Below are 18,445 nucleotides of genomic sequence, written 5' to 3' on the forward strand. Positions count from 1 at the left end.
AAAATGTCGACTCATGACTTGCCTTGCGTTGGAAAAAGCTTTCGTCATGCTTAAGCTGAGTTTGCTATGATCGTCAGAATGACATTTGTCGTTTTTACCTTTCTTACGATGATATACACAAAGATAAGATGTTATCGGTATATGGTATATGATAACGATAATCGTATCGGGGCTACTTGCAATGATAGTGCGAACAATCAAACTAAGCAATGTGTAGTAATTAAGTTTGGAACCTTTTGAAGTCTTAATTTTTGAGAAAAGGGGAAAGGCCCCAAAGTGCCATATCAGGCAAATGCGGCGGATGATTTCGAGCTAAACTGTGACGCCCAATCAGTACTCGATACTCGGTGCATTATCGTGTAAACAAATATCATCGACTATTAAAAGGATTGCGTTGTTCGGATCGATTTCGGTGGATTCTGGCCATCAAATGCTTCAAAACTCAAAGATAATATCCTTCAGTACAACAATCTCTGTGTTTGTGGCCAAGGTTACCACGAAATCGAGCACGTTGTTTGGTCGTGCGAGTTGTATCTTGTCGCCAGATGGAATTTGGAGAACTCCCTTCGGGCCCGAGGAAGGCAACCCAATGTGCCGGTGAGAGATGTATTGACTCGGTTAGACCTTGATTACATGTCCCATATATATGTTTATATATATATATATATATATATATATATATATATATATATATGTTTTTCCTTAAAGCTATCGATCTTCGTGTGTGATTGTCCATATATCCGTATACCCTCCTTTCCTTTCTTTGCGGGTAATTCGTCCCCTTGATATAAATAGTAGAATAAGTTGAAACGTGAATACACTATAGATATACGAATAGATTAAAGAATTGAGTGTTCATCAACATTGTTACAATTTCTTTATATCCCATCCTTCTTCTAAAAATATGTCACCCTTCTAAACTCGAGTACACCGCGAGTAATCGGTTTCCCACCTTACTAACCATAGATGTAAGATAATTGTTTATATATATATAGTTTTAAAATTATATTTAAGAATTCGGCTTCTTTGAACTTAAGTAACTGAGCCCGTAAAAATAAACGAATTAATAAAAAAATCCTTCAGTAACCGTAACCGATGTAGTTTGAGTCGCGGAACTTAATTTACACCGTGGTATTTTTATATTAGAATTATTATATACTGTAATAAAAAAATAAAAATAGTCTTGGTTGGTCTTACCCCGTCATAGTCCGTTTTACCCCGCGGGTGTTCCATCTTATCTCACCAGCGAAATAAAAAAAATATTACCATTTCAAAAACTAATGAAAATAGCCACAAAATGATAATATTAACTGCTACACATTTTTAGTAGTAATTGTGGTGCTTAGCGGAGGCGAATATGACACTGCCCTACGATTGTCAGAGTCAATGTCTGCGTTGTGGATTTCTTCGTATATATATAGTAGACATCTGCGTACGTTTGTGATCGTGTCGTTGGTGTAATCTTTAGGAAAACGCCTTGTACATATTACATCTGCCATGCAAGGCGATAAAAGTTTCAGATCCACACAAGAACCATGTTCATGGTAACCATATCGAATCGTGGTAACCCATATCCCAGAATCCAACTGGTTTGAAAATATACTTCATGATTCGATCAACATCATCTTTTGCATTAAATCCTTCGTAGCCACTTTTCCCTCGATCTTCCTCTTCAGCATCCTTTGGAGCTTCTTGTCGCTCAGGGTCGTTGGCCGTCCGAAACCGGGCTTTCTTTCGATGCTCTGATTGTTGTCCAATAGTGCCAAGATGTTGTACATGCCGGAACGGGTGTATACGGCGTCCACAAAGTGCCAAACGATGTTCGTTTTCGGCGCGGCGTGAAGCTACTCCACGCACACTTCTAAACGGAGTAGCTTCACTGTTTTCGCTATCACGGTCAAAATTCGACTGACTGACGAATTTACGATCGAATTGCAACCAGATGGCGCAGCGAGTAAAGTGATGATGTTTTGTTTTGACGTAGAACTACATCTTTCATTAAGGGCGCCAAATCAGAAAATAGGTCACGTTTTTATGAAATAAAGTTAACGTTAATAACTATTTTTGCCGTGAACAGATTCTGGCGATTTACGTACCAAACGAATCGGAAATTCCCTAAGATTTGTGTGATATGCTATACATTACAATACATTACAATTGTGTGCTTTGCCGAACAGAGCAGTCAATAACGAGTAACTTATCGACGAGCAACGAAGGGGAAATCGTAGGATGTAAAGTCTCCGTGAACAAAGGAAAAGTAGAAGAACCAGGGGATTATTTGCCTAAAGTATAAATAGTGGATCTCGCTGAGGCAAACTTCATTCTTTGTGAGGACACCGACTGGGCAACACCGTTGCTGGGCGAGCTGGACGGCGAGGGATCAAATGATTCTCTCAAGGTAATGGTGGTGGAGGAATAATATGAGGAAAGAGTAGAGTTTTCCAAGGGTCTTTTTGAAGGCTAGAGACGAATGAACTGAAGCAGTTTAAAGTCTCTTTAATTCAAAAAGGAAAGAAAGGAAAGGCTAACTTTCAGTATCGTTCTAGATACGAAACAATGAACATCGCTTGTGCTTCCTTGTTTTGCGCCATCACAAGTCTTCGTTTCGGACTGAGCTGTGGACGCGACCAAATTACTCACTCACTGATGTCTCTGGCATTGCAATCATTGCATCAAACTGACGCCATTGCATTAATATTTTGAGCTACATAATTGTGTGGAGAATCATCGGGCTAGGCTATCGTCAGCTCACCAAGAAAATCAATGTTCTGGAATTTTGTCAGGTTTGGTTTCGCATGACGGTAGGAAAACTCTCTCCATAAAGGATGACAGCTAAGCTAATCTAGACTGGAAATATTAATAGAAAGGGCTTCTGTTGAGAAAAGCGCAAAACAAAGATAAGTGTGTATATATTGAGTTGCTTCAAGCCATCGATATATGGATATTTGTATGCGTAAGTCTTCTTCTTCTTCTTCAATGGCACTAACGTTCCTAGAGGAACTTCGCCGTCTCAACGTAGTATTACTTGCGTCATTTTTATTAGTACTTAGTTGAGATTTCTATGCCAAATAACACGCCTTGAATGCATTCTGAGTGGCAAGCTCTAGAATACGCGTGATCACAGTGCAAGTCGGAGGAAATTTCTTTGACGAAAAATTCCCCCGACCAGAACGGGAATTGAACCCGAACCCCCGGCATGTTAGTTATGACGCTAACCACTCGGCCACGGGAGTATGCGTAAGTGCGTGCTTCATAACCTGTCCGTAAAAATAATGCATCTGAAACCCCATTTGTAATGATAAATATAAACAAGGAGGGAAGATAGCGGGAGGGAATTATTTACGCTAGGGTGTGAGTAATGAATCTCTGCTGAGGGAAATATTCTGACTTTTTCCAAGCAGTTAACATTGTTTTCTGTCTTCATAAAGACTTCGTTGGTGCCCTTCACATTGCATCAATGCATCGAAGCAGGCGGTAAGGTTGTGCGCTAAAAAAATATTTGGGGAATACCAAAATATTCAACAAGTTATAATAAGTCATTAATTTATTCAAGTTCGCGTGCAGATAGTGTTTATTTCGCTTATTTAGTCACCAAGAAAGTTAGTGATTTGTGATTTGGTTTCGCTTGCCAGTAGCAAAACTTTCACTACTAAGGATGACAGCTGCGCCCTCTCGAGCATATATTGTTCTGCAAGCACAAGAATGAATCATCAAACAATTAACGTCAAATGATTCTACAATTAAGAAACATTTCAGGGCGACCAAACTGGTAGAATGGTTATTTCAAAATTTTCGTAAATTACAAAATAATATCCGCGGCTCTAAACAAGCGACTAGAATGAAACTACAGCTTAGTTCTACGTCAACAATACGGTCGTGTCTTGAACACAACCTTATATAATTTTTTTTTATATGAAATTCGTTTAAATTTGTTAGAAAAATCTGAATTTTCCTTCAAATTTCCCGGAGTGAAGTATTCTTTCCATGCTGAAATGGTTAGAAAAACATCATTTTACAATGTGGTACGTATATTACGAGGAATGGGTTGTTATAAATATTGTAACTTTATTTTTTATCAACAAAGTAAACGATGAATAGCGTGTTTTGCGCTAAAAATACTGCAAATCCTTCTCGTATCGGCCCCTACATAATCAATGATATCAGCCAATTTGATATCATATCGATTCCATCGCAATTATTCATAGTATCAATAACTGGTATACATTATCCAACTTAAAATTTTCGAAGATTATCTATAACTTTCGTCAAATCGCGTATTGAAACCATCGTAAATATACAAAACTCCAACTTTCTTACCATATGCTGACGACATTTAATGGCTGAAATGAATCTAAATTGAAATAAAATAAATAATCACAACCGAATCTTGCTTTTCAGTGCGTAAAATAATCAAACACCCTCACTTTTGTGGTTCTGAGCTCTGATGTAGATGTCGCATGAGCTGTTTCAGCTTTGCATAAATTCGTCAATAGAACTGTCAAATTTTTTCTGCTTACTCATGGGTTACTATGATTGATGCTGCATGGGTGGTTTCGACAGTGCGTGTTAAGGTAAACCCTTGAGAAATCGACAGTTTTTGTCCAATTTTTTTAATGCAAATGTTATCGGGTTGTCATGGAATGTAATGGTCATGATAATAAGGAGCTCACAAAAAGGGTTCTCAAGATCAAGCATCTGAAGTTCAAACTCTCGTCCCTGTTCAGCTGTTCAGCATGAACATCCACCGAAGATATGGCGTGGATCGAGGGATACCATGAGCACCGACACATCAGTGCGGTTCTGCCATTTTGTCTTCCAATCATAAACATGAGGCTTATACAAAAAAAAAATATTTTCCCTGTCAGTGAAAAACCAACCAGGTGTCGGTTTTACCCCGAACGGACTTGAAATTTTAAAATATAGTTTTTGAGCATCGATTAGCAACAAATCCAAACTCACAAAAAGTATCACACCTCACAACATTTTTCGGTTAAAACACTCAAATTCCACTTGCGAAATTATTCACGGATTGTTTCCAGATTGCTGATTAGTTTTGTTTTATTGTATGTTTCGACAGCAACACGACTCCAGCAGCTGTGACTCGGAACGTGAAAAATTACGTGTGTGTACAGAGGACATCGGAACATGCGTAAAATTTGCTTCTAACTAGAAAAATTAGAGGGTGCCGGTTTCACCCTGATTTCCTCTTTATAAAAATGAATTTCTGTTTCTGGCTGTCTGATTCTTATGGACTCGAAAATACTGAGGAACCGAGACGGCCGCCGAGGTGACGCCATTCGAGTAGGCCGCCGAACCGCCGTCGGAAGCGGCGGCTATTCGCAAACAAACGGACGGCCTACGTTTGCCTGGTGCATTACGGTTGCCCGGGTAATTTTTGCTTTGAAATATATCATTCCTATTTCAAATGATCACATTTGTGCATCAACTGGTATCCAAAAACTCGTGTAAGGACCGTATCGTTATTTATGGGTACGCCTTAGAGTCTCCGTCTGAAAAAGACTATAGCTTGTTTTGACAGCTGTTTATTTTTCTCCTGTTGTTGACACAGTTAGCGTTCAGTTAGCATTGTTAAAAGATCGTTTTTTCCTAAAAGTGCAATCATGAGAGGGCTAACAGAAGAAAAACGAAAATCCATTGTGACCAGATACTGCTCCGAAACAGGAATATCAATGAGAAAATTGGCGAAGGCGGAAGGAGTAAGCGTCCATGCGGTCCAAAACGCTATCAAGCGATTTGGTATGTATAATACATTGAAGGATCTACCCGGTCGCGGCAGAAAACCTGGGCCATCCAAGCCAAACTTGGATAAAAAGATTTGCAGGCAATTTGAAAGAAAAAAGGAATTATCGATACGGGATTGCGCAAAAAAGTGTGGAACATCAATCGGTATGGTTCAACGTGCCAAAGAACGTAACTCACTGAAGGCATATAGAAAGCAAAAATGTCCCAAACGCAGCCAAATTCAGGCAAGTTCCGTGAAAACCCGTGCCCGTAAGCTTTACGATGGGATTTTAAGCAAACGCGAACTGTGCATCGTCATGGATGATGAAACCTACGTCAAACTGGACTACAAAACTCTTCCTGGGGCACAGTTTTACACTGTAAAGCAAGGAACAGATGTCCCGAACGCGGAGAAGTCAATTTTTTGCGAAAAATTCGGTAAGAAAGTGCTGGTTTGGCAAGCTGTTTGTCAATGTGGCATGAAATCATCTCCTTTCTTCACTCTCGGGAATATGAATGGTGAAATTTACCGGAAAGAATGTCTCCAAAAGCGTGTGTTACCGCTCATCCGAAAGCACACTGGTCCGACTCTATTTTGGCCTGATTTGGCATCATGCCACTATGCACGTTTGACCTTGGATTGGTATCGCGAGAATAATGTCGATTTTGTGGAAAAGGAGATGAATCCTCCAAATTGTCCGCAAATAAGACCTATTGAAAAATTTTGGGCTTTGATGAAGGGACGACTGCGGAAGAAGGACAAGGCAGCCGATGACCTTGAGCAGTTCAAAAAGGATTGGATAAATGTGAGCAAACAAGTCGATGAAACGGTTGTCCAGAACCTAATGAGGGACATCAAGAAGCAGGTGCGATCATTGGCGCGAAAATCAGAATCTTGATTATTTTTTACTGTTACTCCTTTCTTTCATTCATAAGATACAATATTTTGATATCAGAACTGAAAAATAAATGCAATATTTGAAATAAAGCTGTGTTTTGAGCGTACCCATAATTAACGATACGGTCCTTATTGCGTGGGTAGAGCAAAAAAGAGAAAAAGCGGAGTTACCCACTATATTTCTAATAAAATATAGCTTTAAATATAGTACATCTGGCTAAATTTGACATTCGGGTAAATGTGACAAAATCCATTATATGATACTTTTAACCCTTGAAAAGGCCGTGGCAACTATATTGCCAGTTACAAAAAATATTCTAAAGGTATTCGGCAATACTAATTTTTTTTTTATTAATTTTGGAGTCATTTTTATGCAAAAAAAACGTGATTTTAGAGCGCAGACAGAAATTTCTGTTTAAATTTATTGAAAATGCAACAAGTTGATCAGTTTTTCGCTGGAAACGTTCTATTAAGGATCTATTGCGTAGGGTCATGCAGTTTTCTCAATAAAATTAATGGGGTATTCGATGAAAATTTCAAATTTTTAATTTTAGTAAGTCTATATAAAATTTTACTAAGTCTATATAAAAAAACCTTTTATCTCGCTGCACTAGAAATATTCTTTTGATTTTTGCATGACCAAACGCGCAATAAAGTGAGCTTACAAGGCAGCGGCAAACAGTAATTTTTGGGGTAATCGGGCAGCGGCAATATAATCCCACCAATTTTTTCAACTGTTTTAATAGTTTATTTTCATCAAAGGTAAATATGTGTTCTTCATGTTAGGATTATGTTCTCTGAAGTTTGAGTCGATTCCTTGCCTAGTTTCCACTGCCTTATAAAGGGTTAAGTACAATTAAAATGATTTATAAGGATGTCAAAAAATGTGCTGAAAAATCTATTTTGGGTGTACCACGAATTTTGAAAAAAAGACATCCGCATTGCCACCATTCGTGATTTTTGCGTTGAGTCCTGGATATCCTGATAGTAGCACCCAGAATATTTTGAACCTGTGAGAAACTGGACGGAATTTGTGTTTGAGGTACAGTGTCGCCGCGGGGATCACGCCAGCGTCAGATAGAGCTTATGTTCACCGCATGTAAACTATGGCGTCAAAACTATGTAACGCTGAAAATACGAGCTTTGGACCATAACTATTCAGAATTTTCAATTTAATCTGATGCGTCAAAAGCCGATGTGTAAAAATTATGCTCGATTCTGTCAATTTAGTTTTTGTGTGTCATTTAGAAGTTTTCGACTTCCCTCTAACATTTTATTTTGTTTTAATGAGAGTGATACAAGCTGAGAAAGCTCACTTACACTGAAGGTAGATTAGCTCAGAGTTTTACCCAAGCCAATTTAATCGATACATAACAATTAAAACCGATGCTTTGTTGGGGGGTTTCCATTCTTTTAGCGTCAAACGGTTACCCCTTTAATCATCGTCAAATTATAGTTTCTTCGTTTCATTTCAGACCTTTCAGTCATACAATTGCCAGCATGGAGCTGCTTCAGCAATCTTTCCACCCAAAACATCCCAAATGCAACAATGCGATTTAAATCTCCACCCACTATTTGTGGGGTGGGTGTTGGTTTGTGTATGTTAGGACCGATTACATTTTCCGCCGAATTCAGCCGCTGTGTTCGACATAGGCGCGAAACACAAGTCGCGTCTGCGACACAATTAAATCATTCCCCCACAAAATGTTTGTTTTCCATCTTCACGTGGGTGAATGGCATAAATTTCGGAAATAAAAATAAAAGAAAAGTCCGCAAGATGAATGAGAATGAAAACGAACCAGTGATCAGTGGCACGTGTTATGCAATGTACGAGTATATTTGGGAAAATGTTCCCTTCGGTGGCCCATCGGTCCTGTTTGGAGCGACGTTTATTGTTTATTGTTTTAAACGAGCAAGGTCGTTTTGGGATATCATCATAGATATCATATACCCAATAGCTGAGACGAATGAGAGAATGCTACTGAATGGTTTCATATGGTATTTTTTGCGGTTACTATTTCGGTTCAAGGTTAGCCATTATTTTTATCGCATTGTTTAGTCTTTTGGGGGAGAAAAATTGCGAACAGATGGAAATACTAACTTTCTGCGGAAGTTGTAGCAAATTGGTCATGCACTTCCGATAGAATTTCATGTTACATTTACTATTACTTCTTATCGTTATCAGTAACGTTCACCCTTAAAACAGTACACATTTTCATTTGATTTGCAGGTGCCAATTTAAAAACTTAGTGTTGAGTTGCAACAGCATTTTCTGTGCATATAACAGGTTTATTGTGTACATGCTGAACGTCAGGTTGGCGAGAAAATCCAGCGTCTGTTTGATACGGCACACAAAAACAACATTTATTTATTACTGTGTACTCAATATCTATATATATAAAAATGGAGTGATGTCTGTCTGTCTGTCTGATTCTTATAGACTCGGAAACTACTGAACCGATCGACATGAAAATTGGTATGTAGGGGTTTTTGGGGCCGGGGAAGGTTTTCGTGATATTTTGAGACCCCTCCCCCCTCTCTAAGGGGGGGCTGCCATACAAATGAAACACAAATTTCTGCATTACTCGGAAATTAACCAAGCAAACGAAATCAAAGTTGGCATGTGAAAGTTTTAGGATGCATTAAATGTTTCTATGATGGTTAGACAGTCCTTCCCCCACTCAAAGGGGGGGCTGCCATACAAATGAAACACAAATTTCTGCATTACTCGAGAATTAATCAAGCAAATGAAACCAAATTTGGCATGTGGAGGTTTTAGGATGCAATAAATGTTTCTATGGTGATAAGATACTCCTTCCCCCTCTCTTAGAGGGGGCTGCCATACAAATGAAACACAATTTTTTGCATTACTCGAAAATTAATCAATCAAACGAAACCAAAGTTGGCATGTGAAAGTTTTAGGGTGCAATAAATGTTTCTATGGTGTTAAGATACTCCTTCCCCCTCTTTTAGAGGGGGCTGCCGTACAAATGAAACACAAATTTTTGCATTACCCGAGAATTAATCAAGCAAATTAAACCAAATTAGGCATATGGAAACTTTAGGGTGCAATGAATGTTTCTATGGTGGTTAGATATCCCTCCCCCCTCTCTTAGGGGTGGCTGCCATACAAATAAAACACAAATTTTTGCATTACCCGAGAATTAATCAAGCAAATTAAACCAAATTAGGCATATGGAAACTTTAGGGTGCAATGAATGTTTCTATGGTGGTTAGATACCCCTCCCCCTTTCTCTTAGGGGTGGCTGCCATACAAATAAAACACAAATTTCTGCATTACTCGAGAATTAATCAAGTAAATGGGCGGGACGAAGTTTGCCGGGTTAGCTAGTACATAAATAAAATTACACTGAAAAAAAAATTAAAAATTGAAATTATTTTTTCCCAAAACATTTTCTTTTGAATTCTCATGAAAATTACCAATAGTAACAGTGCCCTTGTTCCAATGTATGGGATACGTGTTGAATTCTCGTTCAGAATTTTTTTAAAAATATGTTTTTGAGAAAAACAAATTTTTATTTTCAAAATTAATTGGTGATTTTTGTTGAAAACGAGTTTGTCATTTCGAATGGAAGCTTCAAAATCCTATATATAAAATTCTCGTGTCACGATGTTCGTGGTTGAACTTCTCCGAAACGACTCGAACGATTTTAAAGAAATTATGCACAAAAAATTTGGTAGGCATGAGAATGAGACGTAAACTATATATGATACCGCTAGGGTACCAATTATCGTAAATAATTTTGATTTCTATTTTTCCTCAAATTTGGCATAAAACTATATATAATCTCAAAGGTTCACCCCCATCTCCTATTTTTAATCGCGATTTTATTATTTTGGTATGAATAATATTCAAATAATCGACCCGTAGTTTGTTTTTCAAAGAGAGCGGATTTATTAAGTTGTTAAATGACATGTGGCGCTAGGTTCACTTCATTGAACATTCATCCTCACATGTGCCAATAACCTTAATTCGGCTAAAGCCATGCGTATTGGCAGCGAGCTGGAAGACTTTTTGAATAAACATAATGAATGATTGAAATCATACATGCTTTATTATCACTTTATTTTCATCAATTCTAATCAATGTATACATTCAATGCGTATGTCGTAGAATACATTGCTGGAGTCATGGTAGGCGACTGCATAGTGACGCGGGATATTGTGATTCGAAGAAGAAAAAACAATCTGGAGTTTATCGTTGGCACCCACCGTTCAAACGACACTCTCCATCTTCTTCTTCAATGGTACTAATGTTTCTAATGTCCCTAACGTTCACCATCTCAACGTAGAATGACTTGCGAACGATATAGAGGTAGAGAGCGAACGACTGCGATTCTAAACGGTGTGAAGTGGTGTGAGAAAAAATACACTCACTTGCTAGACGCTATCATGAGCAAAGCCGACGCAGCCTTTGATATTGCCAGGTCTAAACACATGCATTGTCATGATTTTACAAAACGTGTGTACAAAAAAATGAATGAAATGTAGAACGAGCTTCATTACAACGTTACATGTATTCGGTTCCACACCTTGCTGAATGTATTCGGCTGGATGGCAAAATTACAAAAAATTGGGATTACCTCATAAACACATTTTTAATTTGGATAATCGACAAAATACGCCCTGAGGAAATCGATAGTGTAATTTCCTCAAAAATTCCAGTCATTGAGCTTCGTGTTCCATTTATGTGAAGCGTAAATTGTTATGAATTTTCGAGTGATTATTTCGCTTCTAAAACAAAAAATAAATAAATTAAATATGGCTCTTTTGTGTGTTGTGTGTAGCAGAATAATACATTCTCTTCAGGTATCTTGAACAAGAATAGTTTCTGATAATTATTTCATATATTGAAAGATATTTTGGTTAAAATGCAAGGAGATCAATAGATAATTGTTAAGTTAGGGTCAAGACTCTAAGTCTACTAAGTATTGAAACAACATCGAATAAAAATTTTCATTCAAACTTCAACAACTTAAAATTACTTTTATTGTTCGATATTGTTACCACAAACATGGTTCATGACCGTGCGGTAATCTAAAACTTTTATAGCCTTGCATAGCAGATGGAAAGTGCACAATGCATTTTCTCAAAGAATTCACCAACGACACGACCGCAACCATAGGTGTATGTCCAATATATCAACGACTAAAAACTGATTATGACAGACAATCATTCATAAAAATTAACAACGCAAACATTGACATGGAAAATCGTTCGGCAGTGCCATATTCGCTTCAGCTGAGCAAAACATTCAATGCCCATATTGATGTTGAGTTCTGTGGTTCGATGAAGAGCAACAAATACATTTGCAACAACGAAATTTATATTGATATTCTTCATTTAATTTGTCTACTTTACGACAAAAATATATTCCTATTTTCACTTCAGATTCGTTAATGAAATACATCGGGACTGGAATACAAAGAATGGTTTGTGTTTTTTTTTTCAATCTTTGTCGGTGACCATCAACTTGGCGCTCTATTCCTCAGTATGTCAAACACAAGAGTAACGAACGTTTCACGTATATGTAGATCGTTGAAACGTTTAAACACACTTACAATACATTAGTTATTTTTAATTTAACAACCAACATTTCTACCAGAAATATTTTTTATGGCAAAACAACGTTTGCTGGGTCAGCTAGTAAATAAATAAAAATAAAAATGTGTATGAAATTCATTGTAGTTTGCGTAGTAAAAGCTCGTGCCTCTTTGTGTAGTTTGTAGTTTCTATCGTATTCTGTATGAGTGCTAACCGGAACAGATGATTTTTTCCCAAAATAAAAAGTGTAAAATTCAATATGATTATGATACGAGGTTTATTCAAAAAATATTTTTTTGTTAGCAACACATTTTTCCCATCCTTGGATGCATTGATTGACAGTGCTTCGGCCAGCAACGAGAACATCCTCCATCCACTGCACAATCATAACTAAGTGGATTTCCGAGCGGGCACCCGTTTATATACAGATTTTTGTTATTTAAATAGCCTGTTTCGAAGCAATTTTTAAGCTATTGAAACAAGTTCTCGGGTCAATAATTACCAAGCTTATTATTTTTAGACCTTCTATTATCATTATCATACCACTTCGTTTAGTCATCAGATATTAATGCTCACAACCGTGCACCTCCAAAGTAATGTTTTCGTTTTCAAAACTTTGAATTTACTCCCCAGTACATAAATGTAAAATATTGCGCCTATGATGCAGCAGTGTGTATCGGGTCAAAATGACCACTAACATCATTGCATTTTTTGGATTTTCAAATTTTCAAGGAAGGTTTGTCCCGATTCTGTTCCTGCACAAAGCGTCGAACGCGATATTCCGCTCCAATGCGATTATGAGAATTTTTCGATGGTAGAATTCTCAATTGCCCTCCTCTCATGTAACAATTCAGCTCCGGGGTCGGACAAGATTAAATTCAACTTGTTGAAGAATCTTCCCGACTTGGCAAAACAGCGTTTGCTGAACTTGTTCAACAAGTTTCTGGAGCTGAATATTGTCCCGCATGACTGGAGACAAGTGAGAGTGATAGCCATACGGAAACCCAACAAGCCGGCTTGCGATCACAACTCGTATAGGCCGATTTCAATGTTATCCTGTATTCGCAAATTGTTAGAGAAAATGATTCTACTTCGTTTGGACAAGTGGGTCGAAACGAACAATTTGCTGTTAAATACGCAGTTTGGCTTCCGCCGAGGTAAAGGGACGAATGATTGTCTCGCGCTGCTATCTTCTGAAATCCAAATCTTATTTGCTCGCAAAGAACAAATGGCTTCCGTTTTTCTCGATATCAAAGGGGCATTTGATTCAGTTTCCATGGAAATTCTCTCAGAGAAGCTTCATAATCGTGGACTTTCACCAATTCTGAATAATTTCCTGTACAATTTACTGTCAGAAAAGCACATGAATTTCTCTCATGGCAACTCAAAATCTTCTCGTTACAGTTTTATGGGCCTACCGCAAGGCTCCTGCCTAAGCCCCCTCTTGTACAGTTTTTACGTCAATGATATGGATGATTATCTAACTAGAGACTGCACGCTGAGACAACTTGCAGACGATGGAGTTATTTCCATCACGGGTACTAATCCCGTCGCTCTGCAAAAGTCGTTGCAAGATACCATGAACAATCTGTTCACGTGGGCCCTCAAGCTGGGTATCGAATTCTCTACGGAGAAAACTGAAATGGTCGTTTTTTCTAGGAAGCACGAACCCGCCCAATTCCAGCTTCACCTATCCGGCAAAACGATCCAACACTCTATGTTTTTCAAATACCTGGGTGTATATTTTGATTCTAAGTGTACCTGGGGGAGACACATTGCGTATTTGAAACAGAAATGCCAGCAAAGAATCAATTTTCTCCAAACAATTACCGGAACATGGTGGGGTGCCCATCCAGGAGACCTCATTCAGTTGTACAAAACAACGATATTATCAGTGTCAGAATATGGCAGTTTTTGCTTCCGATCAGCTGCCAGGATTCATATTCTCAAGCTGGAGAGGATACAATATCGTTGCTTGCGTATAGCCATGGGGTGTTTGCATTCGACACATACGATGAGTCTCGAAGTCTTGGCAGGAGTACCCCCGCTCACTCTTCGATTCACAGAATTATCCTACAGATTTCTCATCCGTTGCGAGATCATGAATCCATTGGTGATTGATAACTTCGAAAATCTACTCCAACTGACTCCTCAGTCAAGTTTTATGTCTTTATACCATGAGTACCTTACCCATGACGTGCACCCTTCACCAGGCATCTCCAACCAAGTTTGCTTCCCATACTTTTGCAATTCCTCTGTCAATTTCGATCTGTCCATGCGACAAAAAATCCATGGAATCCCAGATCACCTACGCTCCGATTCTATTCCGCCGATATTTTCAGCAGAATATGGGAAAGTTAGATCTGATAAAATGTTCTTTACTGACGGTTCATGCATAAACGGGTCCACTGGCTTCGGCATCTTCAATGAAAATTCCAGTGCCTCTTTCAAAATCAAAGATCCTTGTTCCGTGTATGTTGCTGAACTGGGTGCGATATACTACGCACTGGGGATCATTGAAACATTGCCCATCGACCATTATTTTATTTTTTCAAACAGTCTCAGATCAATATAGGCAATCCGCTCAATGAAAGTTGATAAACGCTCATCTTATTTCCTAACAAGAATAAGACAACTATTGAGTGTTTTGGTCGAAAAATTATTCAAGATTACCTTAGCATGGGTTCCCTCTCATTGCTCGATTCCGGGGAATGAGAAAGCGGACTCGCTAGCTAAGGTGAGCGCTTCAGAAGGCACACTTTTTGAAAGGCAAATTGCCTATAATGAATTTTTTCACATTCCTCGTCAGGACACACTCGTTAGTTGGCAGCGCATGTGGAGTGAAGATGAGTTCGGTCGTTGGTTACATACGATTATCCCTAGGGTTTCGACGAGTGCTTGGTTTAAGGGATTGAATGTAGGTCGTGATTTCATTCGCGTGATATCTCGGCTCATGTCCAATCACTACAACCTAAACGCGCATCTCTATCGCATTGGGCTCGCAGCAAACAATCTTTGTGATTGTGGCGATGGCTACCACGACATCGAGCATGCTGTCTGGTCGTGTATCCGGTTCCATGCTGCTCGCTCTCAGCTCTCTAGAGCACTGAGAGCACAAGGCAGACAATCGGATATCCCCGTCCGGGATATCTTAGGTAGCCGTGATCCTGATCTTCTGCTTCATCTATACTGCCGTTCTACGCATAGTTGTCCCATGTTCCAAAATCAACAACTGAGAAAAACGCAATCAAAGTTTTCTAACACATTTGTCTAGCAGAAGCTTCAAGCATTTCAGTTTAGCAATGCATCGGGTTTTTTATAAGCACTAAGCTATTGTTTAATGAAATGTGAAGAGATTCCCTCAATTGAAGCAATCTAGGTGGATTAGGGGCTTAAAATGCATGGTGGGACAGTTATGTGTAGAATATCAACATGGGACAGTTGAACTTGATTTTGTTTTTTTTGACGTAGGACTACGTCTAACCGGAAGATATAGGGGGTGAAATGGAAATCTAGGCACTGAACAAGTAGGAAAAAAATGCAAGATTTGGAACGCTTATAACTCGAGCATTTCTCAATAGATCGCAAAGGTTTTTGCATCAATTGATAGGAAATATATCTACGCATCTATCATAACGAATAACATTTCATTTTTCTTGAGATAAATAATTGAATAATTGTGAAATATCAAGCATTGTCCAAATACACTTTGTGCCCATTTTTGATTGGTTCATTTTGTGCTCCTCAAATCGTACCGACCAAAACGGGCAACCAGAGCAGCAGCGAAATACAATGAAGCACGATTGGAAAGGAAAAAGAAAAAAATGAACGAAACATTGGTCGCAGTCTCACGCATGCGTAATTCTCGAGCCAGCCAGTCAGCTTAAAAATCCCCTCTCCGCTGCCGTAACGATCATTCTCATCCGAACCGTACACCACATCGTTTCGCATCACCTCACATCAACAAACCAACACAAGCAGCCATGGTTGGATATGGCAAAGGAGGAAAAGTGAAGGGAAAGGCAAAATCCCGCTCGAACCGTGGTGGTCGACGATAAGAAAACCTGCATTCGGAACATAACACATTCGGTTCGGCGGACATCAAGACAACAGGCAGTTGCAGCGAATGGCGAGTGGCAAACGCAATCGCAAAACGGCATCAGGTAGCAGAAGAAAAAAGTTTGTTCTTTATACAAACTGCTTTGGTGGCAAATCCAGAACAAGGCGGCATCGAGGGCGTTCGAAATGGTTTTTTTCAAAACCACGAGTACTAAGTTTTCTAAATTGGAACCATTCCATAAAACAAGGCGCTTTTCAGGGCCATTAAACCTTCCAAAAAAGAGTTTAGGAAATAAAGTTCAATGCTTTCTAAAACATTATCCAAAATAATAATAAAACACAAATTGATGTTTTCATAATTTGTTTGCCAGGATTTGATGAGTATGTGAATTTGGCAGTTGTTCTGAGCTTATTGATAGTTGGGGACTTTCCTGATTATTCAATTTTCACCAATTCTTAAATTGTTTCCAGATTGAAAGTACAGTAATCTACAATTAGTTCGACATTTAGCTAATTGGACGGACATGTAATGTGACTTATTTAGTTGGACATTTTTGTAAACATAGAGATCCAAATTATGATCCCACATTGAAAGTCGACACTGTACCACTGTCATCGCAAATGTTCAATTACAGGTTAAAATTACCTCCAATCCGATACTGAGTGGTGGTAATGCGACGTGCCATTGAATGTAATTTACTGTAAAATATGTCACAAGCTGGATGGGAAGAAATTTTCCAACTGTGAAAGCTGTGGCGAGTGACAACAAATCGCTAAACAGGAAGGTTTAGCCGAACAAGATGGGAATATCGAGTGATAACAAAAACACAACACCAAAGGTTCTTTTCAGAACCATTAACATATTCATAAAGCTTAAACAGTAAACTAATCCATTTTTCAGGTAGATAGGTAGGTATTCACGTAGGTGAAGAAAATAAAACAATATATTTAAAATATATATTTAACAAAAGCTGTCCCCTTTGCATAGTCCTACGTCACTCCGGTTATGTCCCCGACATTACCCACCCGTCTTTTTTAATACTGGGAACAAATAATAAGTTTTTTGTGTTTTTCAAAAAGATTATGCATAAAAATATTTTTTTATGGAGCAAAAGTGAAAATTGTCAAAAAGTAAGTAAAAGTAAGTAAGTGAAAAGTAGTTCTCAATATGCGTAAAACGACAGTGTCAAAGCATAAAAAAGTAAACATAATTGGCACCGTGGTGTAGTATATAGTAATGCAGTATCCCTAGTATCAGTACTGGAACTTTTTCCTACATCTTGTTCTCCTATTGAACGACGATAAAGTTGACGTTAAGGAGATTGTATTGAAATACTTCGAATCCGGTCATACGTTCATGGCGGCTGACAGTTTTCATGCTGCTGTTGAAACTGCCGAGTAGTGGATTTCGAAGATTTCAAAAAGGCTGTTGGAGGGGCCAAGAAGCGCGTCAATGTGATGGACATGCAGAGCATACATGTTTTTAAAACTGAATTTGCCGTTACTCAATACACTCTCAATAAATTAAATCCGCGGGCATAGTTTGAGAATATTAGACGGGCCAGAATTGCTAAAGGTCGGTATGATATCGGCTATTCTGATGTTGTTGACAGCAAGCAACTGAATTATTGTGTTTTGCTATCTAAGAAACAGCAAAAGATGCTTGCAGCTGGTCACTTTTCCTTAGATGGCAGCATGAAGTGGCAAAAAGCTCCGAGAGGAATTCAAAAGCAACGGAAGAAATTGTTATTGGCAGCAATACTTCCAGTTGTTCCAGAAGCCAAGAAGGTTTTTTTTCGAGAACATGCCAACAAATTAATGCTTATATACTTCTTCATTTACAAAGCGTTTTATTTACCATGTGATAGAGCTTGAAATGATAGATCTCCTAAGAATAAAAATATTAAAAAAACTATACCAAAACATTTCAATGTTTATTATGCTGCCTTCACCTTCAATTTACACATTACACTTCCATTAGATTATACCAATGGGGGCTAAACCACGTAATAAACCACGTAAGTTCATTTTCAGTCAATTCAGTCCTTATCTTCTTCTCTCTTGATGCATACATTTCTGGATTTTGTTAATAATCGTACAATTTAACCAAATCTCCTATTCCTGAAAGTGTACGTGGTTTATGGATGACCCTTTTCTTTCAAAAGCACTCCTAGCAGTTTA

At 38.3% G+C, this 18,445-nt stretch overlaps 1 protein-coding gene across 1 annotated transcript in view; it reads right to left on the minus strand.

Annotated features, from left to right (window-relative positions):
* The window catches only part of LOC129765902 (muscle-specific protein 20-like), a 174,167-nt gene that overhangs the window by 87,454 nt on the left and 68,268 nt on the right, over window positions 1-18,445 (minus strand). The gene's annotated exons all lie outside the window — the stretch shown is intronic.

Source organism: Toxorhynchites rutilus, chromosome 1 (assembly GCF_029784135.1).
Source record: "Toxorhynchites rutilus septentrionalis strain SRP chromosome 1, ASM2978413v1, whole genome shotgun sequence".
Classification (NCBI taxonomy): domain Eukaryota; kingdom Metazoa; phylum Arthropoda; class Insecta; order Diptera; family Culicidae; genus Toxorhynchites; species Toxorhynchites rutilus.